This window comes from Nicotiana attenuata, unplaced genomic scaffold (genome assembly GCF_001879085.1).
Source record: "Nicotiana attenuata strain UT unplaced genomic scaffold, NIATTr2, whole genome shotgun sequence".
Classification (NCBI taxonomy): domain Eukaryota; kingdom Viridiplantae; phylum Streptophyta; class Magnoliopsida; order Solanales; family Solanaceae; genus Nicotiana; species Nicotiana attenuata.
The window spans coordinates 29,236-39,008 of NW_017676064.1; positions in this window are offsets into that span (position 1 = coordinate 29,236).

Genomic DNA, 9,773 nt, shown 5'->3' on the forward strand with positions numbered 1-9,773 from the left:
CAAGAAGCAAATAGCAAATAGNCATTAAGGGCATAAATAAGCAATATTTGACAACCATACCCGGCAAGGGAAGAATCCAACAAGTTCAACCAACGTCCGACAAGGGAATAATCAACAACGCTTTCTGTTTCTTACTTTTCTTATCTTTTAATTCACTTTACTATTTTGAGCCAACGCTCCAAAGAATCAAGTCATTTCGTATACTTTCAATATTCATATCACAATTCGAGCCAATGCTCCCAGGAATCAAGTGATCATATTATCGTTCACATGTTATTCACACCAAATGGAAATCCTCCAATAAACGCGGAGTTCACAACCAAATCATGATAATCACATTATAAGGACTCACGGTCATGCTAGACACCAATGTATAGATACTCGTCACCATGCCTATACATCGTACTCGATCACATAGCAATTAGCAACAAGACTCAACTCCTATTCCCTGAAGCTAGGGTTAAACCAAACACTTACCTCAAAGCCTTGAATTCCGCTTAATCCTCAACTATTGCTTTACCTCGTGATTCAACCTCCAATTCAGTGATATATAGGCATAATCAATTTAATAATATCAATAAAGACTCAATGGTAACATCCCATAGCCTAGATATGAATTTCCTAGCATTATTCCAAAAATCCCGAAATTAGACACCGGGCCCACATGGTCCAAACTCGAGGCTAGGACCAAAACTCAATCACCCATAACCCCACGAGTGCAAATATAGAATTTGTTTTAAGATTCGACCCCAAATTGAGGTTGAATCACCCAAAATTCTCAAAACCCTAACTCTACCCAAAACCCATAATTTCTACCTTGATTTTATGATTTAGGGCTAGGAATTCACTAATAAATGAAGGAAATCGAAGGAAACAAGTTAGATAACACTTACCCAAGAATATTTGGTGAAGAATCGCTCTACAAGTCGCCTAGGGGCTGTGGAGAAGAAGAGCTCGTGTATTTTTGTGATAAAACCCGTAGCTACTGTTTCTGTTTTTAAAAAAAATCGCTGGGCAAAATTGCCCTTCGCGTTCGCGGGAAAGCGGCCGCGTTCGCGAAGGACGAACGCGAGAAAGGGAATGCGAACGCGTAGAAGAAAATGCTGGGGGGTCCAGGATTGGCCTACGCGAACGCGTGCATAGGGACGTGAACGCGATAGAGAATAGAATAGACTATCGCGATCGCGACGGCCAGAACGCGAACGCGATGAAAGGAAATACTGGGGTTTGAATTTAGCTTACGCGATCGCGGGATGCTGTACGCGAACGCGATGAAGGAAATTCTGATGCTTCGCGAATGCGGGAGAGAGAGTGCGATCGCGAAGAAAGAAATGATTGGGCACCTGTTGCAGACTTTTCTGCAACTTTTCTAAGTTTTAAAACCTCCCGGAACACCTCCGAAACACTCCCGAGCCCTCAGGGCTCCTAACCAAATATACACACAACCTCAATAACATCCCACGAACTTACTCGAGCGATCAAATTGCCAAATTAACATCAAAATCATTGAATCAAGCCTCAAGATCATCATTTTCATTTCAAAATTCATGAACATCCAACTTTAGACATTTAGGTCCGAAACACGTCAAACGACGTCCGATTTCGACCAAACTTTACAGAAAGCGCTTAACACATATTTAAGACTTGTACCGGGCGTCGGAACCAAAATACGAGCCCGATACCACAGTCTTTTAATAAATTTTCATTCCCATTTTCCTTAATGATTTCAGAAAAATAATTTCACAGAAAAATTCATTTCTCGGGCTCTAGACCTCGAAATTCGACTCCGGGCACATGCCCGAGTCCCATATTTTTCTACGGACCTTCCGAGACCGTCCAATCTCGGGTCCGGGTCCGTTTACCAAAAATATTGACCGAAGTCAACCTCAAACATATTAATATCAAAATTCTTCAAATTTTTCACAGAATTCACATATTTCAATATAAAAGCTTTCCGGCTACGCGCCCGGACTGCGCACGCAAATCGAGGCAAGTAAAAATAAGGTTTTCAAGGCCTCGGAAACACAGAATGAATGAGAAAACAGGTGATGACCCTTTGGGTCGTCACAGCTAAGCTTGCCCTTCTTCCCAAATCTCATCACGACCTTCATAGGCGACACTCGAAACAATACCCGCTCACCGACCATGAAAGCCAAATCTCGAACCTTGCGTTCGGCATAACTCTTTTGCCTGGACTGAGCTATACGAAGCCTATCGTGAATGATCCTGACCTTGTCCAAGGCATCCTGGACCAAATCCGTACCTAACAACCAAGCCTCTCCCGGCTCGAACCATCCAACCGGAGACCGACACCGCCTACCATATATAGCCTCATAAGGAGCCATCTGGATACTCGACTGGTAGTTGTTGTTGTAGGCAAACTCCGCTAAAGGAAAAAACTGATCCCACGAGCCTCCAAAGTCAATGACACAAGCTCGGAGCATATCCTTCAAAATCTGAATAGTCCGCTCGGACTGCCCGTCCGTCTGGGGATGAAATGTTGTGCTCAACTCAACCCGTGTGCCCAACTCCCGCTGAACTGCTCTCCAGAAACGCGAGGTAAACTGCGTACCTCGGTCCGAAATGATAGGCACGGGCACACCATGAAGGCGAATAATCTCCCGGATATAGATCTCAACCAACCTCTCAGAAGAATAGGAGACTGCCACAGGAATGAAATGCGCTAACTTGGTCAGCCTATCAACAATGACCCATACTACGTCGAACTTCTTCCGAGTCTTCGGGAGTCCAACAACGAAATCCATAGTGATCCGCTCCCACTTCCACTCGGGAAGCTCAATCCTCTGAAATGAACCACCGGGCCTTTGATGCTCGTACTTAACCTGCTGACAATTCAAACACCGAGCCACATATGCAATAATATCTTTCTTCATTCTCCGCCACCAATAATGCTGCCGCAAATCCTGATACATCTTTGCGGCGCCCAGATGAATAGAGTACCTGGAGCTATGGGCCTCCTCTAAAATCAACTCTCAGAGTCCATCCACATTAGGCACACAAACTCGACCCTGCAATCTCAGAACTCCATCATCATCTAAGGTAATCTGCTTGGCACCTCCGTGCTGCACCGTGTCTCTAAGGACACACAAATGGGGATCATCATACTGCCGTTCACGGATACGCTCCAATAATGAAGAACGAGCGACTGCACCGTGCAAGCACACGACTGGGCTCAGAAACATCCAGCCTCACAAACTGATTGGCCAAAGCCTGAACATCCAAAGCAAGAGGTCTCTCACCGACCGGAATATAAGCGAAACTGCCCATAATGGTTGACTTCCTACTCAAAGCATCGGCCACCAGATTGGCCTTTCCCGGATGATATAAGATGGTGATATCATAGTCTTTCAACAATTCCAACCACCTCCTCTGCCTTAAATTCAACTCCTTTTGCTTGAACAAATACTGAAGACTCATGTGATCCGTGACCACCTCACATTCCACGCCATACAGATAATGCCTCCAAATCTTCAACGCGTGAACAATGGCTGCCAACTTCAAATCATGAACCGGATAGTTCTTCTCATGAATCTTCAACTGCCGTGAAGCATAGGCAATGACCTTGCCATCCTGCATCAACACTACACCAAGTCCAATACGAGAAGCATCACAATAAACTGTATAAGGCTCTGAACCTGTGGGCAAAACCAACACCGGTGCCGTAGTCAGAGCTGTCTTGAGCTTTTGAAAGCTCGTATCACACTCATCCGACCATCTGAGCTAGGCACCCTTCTGGGTCAACCTGGTCATCGGGGCTGCAATAGATGAAAACCTCTCCACGAACTGGCGATAGTAGCCTGCCAATCCCAAGAAACTCCGAATCTTTGTAGCTGATGCTGGTCTAGGCCAGTTCTTGACTGCCTCAATCTTCTTCGGATCAACCCGAATACCCTCTGCTGATACATCATGACGCAGAAATGCAACTGAACTCAACCAGAACTCACACTTCGAGAACTTAGCATATAACTGACTATCCCTCAGAGTTTGAAGAACCACTCTAAGGTGCTACTTGTGCTCCTCCCGGCTGCGGGAATATATCAAAATATCATCAATGAAGACTATCACGAACGAATCCAAATAAGGCCTGAACACTCGATTCATCAAATCCATGAAGGCTGCTGGGGCATTTGTCAACCCGAATGACGTAACCAAGAACTCATAATGCCCATACCGAGTGCGGAAAGCTGTCTTAGGGACATCGTATGCCCTAATCCTCAATTGATGGTAGCCAGATCTCAAGTCAATCTTTGAAAATACCTTGGCACCCTGAAGCTGATCGAACAAATCATCAATCCTCGGCAGCGGATACTTATTCTTGATTGTAACCTTGTTCAATTGCCGGTAATCAATACACATTCTCATTGACCCATCCTTCTTCTTAACAAACAACACCGGCGCACCCCAAGGCGAAACACTGGGTCTAATGAAACCCTTCTCAAGCAAGTCTTGCAACTGCTCCTTTAACTCTTTCGACTCAGGCGGGGCCATACGATACGGCGGGATAGAAATGGGCTGTGTTCCCGGAGCCAAATTAATGCAAAAATCAATATCCCTGTCGGGTGGCATACCCGGCAGGTTTGAAGAAAATACCTCAGGAAACTCCCGAACAACGGGCACAGAATCAATAGAAGGGACCTCAGCACTAGAATCGCGAACATAAGCCAAATAGGCCAAACACCCCTTCTCGACCATACGCCGAGCCTTCACATAAGAGATAACACTACGGGTAGAATGACCAGGAGTCCCTCTCCACTCTAAACGAGGTAGACCCGGCAAGGCTAAGGTCACAGTCTTGGCATGACAATCCAAGATAGCGTGGTAAGGTGATAACCAGTCCATCCTCAATATAACATCGAAATCAACCAGGTCCAGAAGCAGCAAATCTACACGAGTCTCAAGACCTCCAATCACCACAATACAAGAACGATGGACTCGATCTACCACAATAGAATCACCCACCGGTGTAGACACATAAATAGGAGCACTCAAGGGATCACTAGGCATGACCAGGTACGGTGCAAAATAAGATGACACATACGAATATGTAGACCCTAGGTCAAATAACACTGAAGCTTATCTATCATAAACCAGAACGGTACCTGTAATAACTGCATCGGAAGCCTCAGCCTCGGTCCTGGCTGGAAGAGTATAACATTGGGGCTAGGCCCCACCACCCTGAACCACATCTCTGGGATGGTCTGCCGCTGGCTGGCCTCCACCTCTAGCGGCCTGAGCTCCTCCTCTAGGATCTCTACCTCCACCTCTAGCGCCTCTACCCCCACCTCTAGCTGGCTGGGCGGGCTGTGGAACACCTGGTGCCTGAACCATAGCACGGGAACCCTGTTGCTGCGACTGAGCACCCACCAATCTCGGACAAGCCCTCCTGATATGACAATACTCACCACACTCATAGCATCCTCCTGAGTGCTGCGGCTGAGGAAACTGAGACTGACCCTGGCGACCTGAATGACCACCCTGAAAACTCTGGAGCGGGGGTGCACTGATAGGAGCTGGTGGTGCACTGTAGGGCTGCTGATCAGAATACTGTATGTGAGAACCACGGCCACCTGAAGCACCGTGAGAAACCTGAAGTGTTGACATAAAGGGCCTAGGAGGATGGCCTCCACCATACAAATCCCTGCCTCCAGACGAGGCACCACTGAACCTGCCTGACTGACGGGATCTCTTGTCTGCCCTATGACTATCCCCCTGTGATAGAACCATCTCAACTCTCCGGGCCACATTGGCCGCCTCCTCGAAAGATATCTCACTCCCAGCCTCTCTAGCCATCTGATCACTTGCGGCGTGCAACCCGATCCATATTTATAATATTGTTGTGGCGNCATACCAAGAGTCCCGGCAAGGGATCAACAATAAACTAAACTATCCCGGCAAGGGATCAACAATAAAAGTAAATACGTCCTGGCAAGGGAGAATCAGCTATAACCAATCTTAACTCAGCCTCCATTCATCTCAGCTAACACCAATATTCAAATCATGAGTAATTCCCACGAGAACAAACTTAATTCTTGCTCAATATCGAGAATCATCAATTAAAGCATCCGTAGTATCATATAAGAACACAACAATATCAGTTTAAGACTCACGGTCATACTCGACATCAACGTATAGATACTTGTCACCATGCCTATACGTCGTACTCAACAAGAAGCAAATAGCAAATAGGACTCAACTCCTAATCCCTCAAGCTAAGGTTAGACCGAACACTTACCTCGAACTTCCACGGCCAACTCAATCCTCAAACACCGCCTTTCCTTTCGAATTCGGCTCCAAATCAATTGTATCTATACATAATCGACTTAATAACATCAATATATGCTAAACAATCCAATCCCAATACTTAATTATAGCTTTCTAATCATTCTTCCCAAAAAGTCAAAAATTGACCCCGGGCCCGCTTGGTCAAAACACGAGGTTCGGACCAAAACCCGATCACCCATTCACCCACGAGCCCGAATATATAATTAAATCCAAAATTTGACCCCAAAACGAGGTCTAAATCATAAATATATGAAAAGCCCTAACTCTACCCAAATCCCTAATTTTCTACCCTTAATCATATGATTTAAGCCTAGAAATCTGATGTTTGTTAATGAAAATTGAAGAAAATGAGTCTAAGATTACATACCTATGAATTGGTGGTGAAATCCCCTTTAAAAAATCGCCCAATTTGGAGTTGAAAAGAAGAAGTTATGAATTTTTAGTGAAATCCCGCAATGGCTACTGTTCTGGTCTTTAAAATAACTAGGCGAATTTACTCATCGCGTTTGCGACAGGCCCATCGCGTTCGCGATGAGTTAGGCCTATTAGGCCTTCGCGTTCGCGTAAGTGGACTCGCGTTCGCGTAGGTTTATTTCCCCTCCCTTGCCCAGGCTCAATTGGCCTTCGCGTTCGCGTGGCCAGGACCGCGTTCGCGAAGGGAAGACCCCCCAACGCCTCGTGTTCGCGTCCTAGGTTACACGTTCGCGTAGAAGGAATTTCCTTCAGCATAATTAGCACATCGCGTTCGCGAGGGTCCTCTCGCAAACGCGAAGAAGAAAGTATCAGCACACCAGAAACTGGAAAACCTGCAACTTTTTGAGTTCCAAAAACCTTCCGAAACTCACCCGAGCCCTCGGGGCTCCAAAACAAACATACGTACTAACTCAAAAACATCATACGAACTTACCCATGCGATCAAATCGCGAAAGTAACATCATTAACATCGAATTAAACCTCAAAATCATTGAATTATTTCAAACTTCTTAAAACATCAAATTTTGCAATTTAGGTCCGAATCACGTCAAACGGATTCCGTTTCTCACCAAACTTTATAGAATTATCTTAAGCCACATATAAGACCTGTACCGGGCGCCGGAACCAAAATACGGGCCCGATACCAACATGTTCTAATCAAATTTCATTTCCAAATCCTTTAAACAATTTCAGAAAATAATTTTCTTTAAAAATTCATTTCCCGGGCTTGGGACCTCGGAATTTGATTCCGGGCATACGACCAAGTCCCATATTTTCCTACGGACCCTCTGGGACCGTCAAATCACGAGTCCGGGTCCGTTTTCCCAAAATATTGACCGAAGTCAACTTAAATGCATTTTAAGTCAAAATTTCAATATTTCGCAGATTTTTCACATAACATCTTTCCGGCTACACGTCCGGAATGCGCATGCAAATCGAGATGAAGATAAAAGAGGTTTTCAAGGCCTCGGAATACAGAATTCATTTTAAATACAAGTGATGACCTAAAGGTCATCACAGTATCGCTACCTTGTTGTGGTAGTTCAATCCATTCACACGTATTCACACAGTCCTAGAAATCCACCGCCTCCCCCATAGTAATAGGATTCCCACCAATTCTATCATCCATATGCAACACTGAATTGAAGTCTCCAAATATCAACCAAGGTAGTTGACATCCTTGGTGCACACTGTTCATATAACTTCATAACTCCTTCATCTCCTCTTTATTATTATATGCATACACCACTGTAAGTAGGAATGCTCTCTGCCCTGTAGTGTGAGTCACTTTACAAGCGATAGCCCGGGCTATCATACTCTGAACAACAATTTGAAAATATTCTGGTTTCCAAGTGAGCCAAATTCTTCCATTATAATGTTTCTCCAAATTCGTAATATAACCCCAACCACTAGACATATTTTTTGCTACTTGTTCTATTTTATTTGCTTTAATCTTTGTTTTCAATAGTCCTACCAACCCAGTTTCTTGTCTATTGCAAAGGAATTTTGTTTCCCTTTGCTTATTGGGACCATTAAGGCCCCTAACATTCCAACAAAGTAAGCTATCCATTCCCAGGGAATACTTGTACCTCCTTCCTTCCTCACGCCACCTTGTATCATTGACTTTTCTACTTCCAGTTGTTCTAAGGCCTTGAATGTTTTTGAGCTACTCACTTGCTGATCCCTTTTTGTTTGTTGTCTACTAGGATGTAAAGGTGTGAGCCATCCTTCTTTGGATTTCACTTGCTTCCCTTGATCTCTCTTTTTTGTGTCAATGTCATTCTTCTCTATTTGTTGTGCTTCCCTCTTTCCTGGTCAGCTGGACTTCCCACATCATGTGCTTGTAGTTTCTGCCTATCCATCTGTGTGGTTCTAATTCCCTCATCTGCTGAATTTTCTCTCCTGGTTTTCACTGGTGATACATTGGTTTTCTTCTTTCGACATTCATCCTTAGCATGCCCATACTTGTTGTAGAATACACATAGTGTAGGCTTCCAATCATATAAAATTTTTTGCTCAACCAATGCTCCTTTTTCATTACGAAAGTATCCATTTCAACCTAATAAGCAACCTAACAAAATGTAAACCAGTCTTCTTTTCAGTATTTTTGTCCACCATTAGAGGTTTTCCAATCAAACTCCCTATCTTACTCAAACCCTTAGGACTCCAATATTTGAAGTCTAGTCCCGACATTCTCACCCATAGAGGAACTGTGTATAGTTCCTCTCTTGTAAATTCCATGTCTGCATGACATGCCTTAACTATAAATGGTTTGTTATCGAAATGATAAATCCCTCCTTAGATGGCTTCATTTTTCCCTTATACTGACTCAAGTCGCACTAGTACTATTACAATTTTTAGCATAGAAATTTTGTTGATTCTATGTTTCCCCCGTAACCTCTGAATATAACCATTCAAAACACTAAATGGAGGATAAGCCCCCAAAACGTAGCACACCACTGCATTTCTCCAGTATTTAATTTCCATTGTTATCTCGTCAATTTCAATTTCACATACAGTCGTATCACCATGCACTTTTGGGGGAACATACTCAAGCTTAAATTCGGCATTAGAAATCTTACCGATATCGAAATTGTCCCAATCTGATGGTTTTTTCAAGTCTTCTTCCATTGCCTCTACCTGCCCATAATAGTTTGGGGCTACTGCTTCTTCCTTGCACAACATTTGTCCATGGCTGTGTTGCTGGAGGAGTTACTGTTCGATTAAATTCCTGCTCTGTTTCACTGACTTCTGTCAAGCTGCGATTTACTGTTTTCTACTCCACTCGATGCTACAATTATATTCTTCTGTTGTTGAATTGGACCTCTTGAAGCAAATTCCTGAGCTTGCAGAGCCTTCTGGGATGGAAAACGTACTCTTTTCTCCTTGGTTCGCGCACATTAGCTTAACATGCGCCGAGAGAGAAATTGTGCCCTAGTCCCTAGTCTTTAGAAATTACATACTAGAAAATTTTGAATATATAGTATTACCCAATT